This window comes from Penaeus monodon, chromosome 25, assembly GCF_015228065.2.
Source record: "Penaeus monodon isolate SGIC_2016 chromosome 25, NSTDA_Pmon_1, whole genome shotgun sequence".
NCBI classification, from domain to species: Eukaryota; Metazoa; Arthropoda; class Malacostraca; order Decapoda; family Penaeidae; genus Penaeus; species Penaeus monodon.
This window is the reverse complement of record NC_051410.1, coordinates 31,408,806-31,409,569: the sequence shown is the minus strand read 5'-3', so window position 1 is coordinate 31,409,569 and position 764 is coordinate 31,408,806.

Below are 764 nucleotides of genomic sequence, written 5' to 3'. Positions count from 1 at the left end.
AAAAAAAAGAGGAAATATATCCTGAACTTAAGACGAACTTTAGAGACTTTGCCCCCAAAATCTCTTTCTTTTTTTAATGCATACATACGCAATCAGGAACATCCTCTTCCATTTACGCTGTCTCTCGCAAGACAGTCATTACATGGAAAATTCAAAAGTTGACATAGAATTATTTAGTTCAGTGTAAACAAAGTACCTCAAGCATGAGGCATTTGTTCGGAAATCAGTAACAACTTTGTCCTTTATATTACTAAGCAGAAATTTTGTATCTACTGACTAAATAAACCAAGGAAAATAATTTTTTTTTTTAAAGGTGGATATACTGTACATCCACATGCGTATTTTAGACGAGGGAAGTGAGGAGTTAAAATACGTTCATGTAAAAAGAAATATGACACTAATTCACCTTTTCCAATCATAGTTCATCCATCATAACTTACGACGAAACATGATGAATAAAACAAAATAAATGGATATTGCAAGAATCCCCAGAAAATGGGGGGGGGGGGCATCGGACGAGATGCTGCTGACGTCATCATTCCACTGACCCGTGCAACAGAGCAGACCTTGACAGATATTGCAACGATATGCACTCTGAGAGATAAGATAATTAAAAAATAACAGGACAAACAGAAAATAACCAGTGGGGAAGTTCTGGTTAAACTGTAAATAAGATTACTAATATCACCGAACACGCACTTACGCGCGATAAGACACACCCATACACAATCATAACCAGTAAAATCTCTATCTAGGAATCTTAT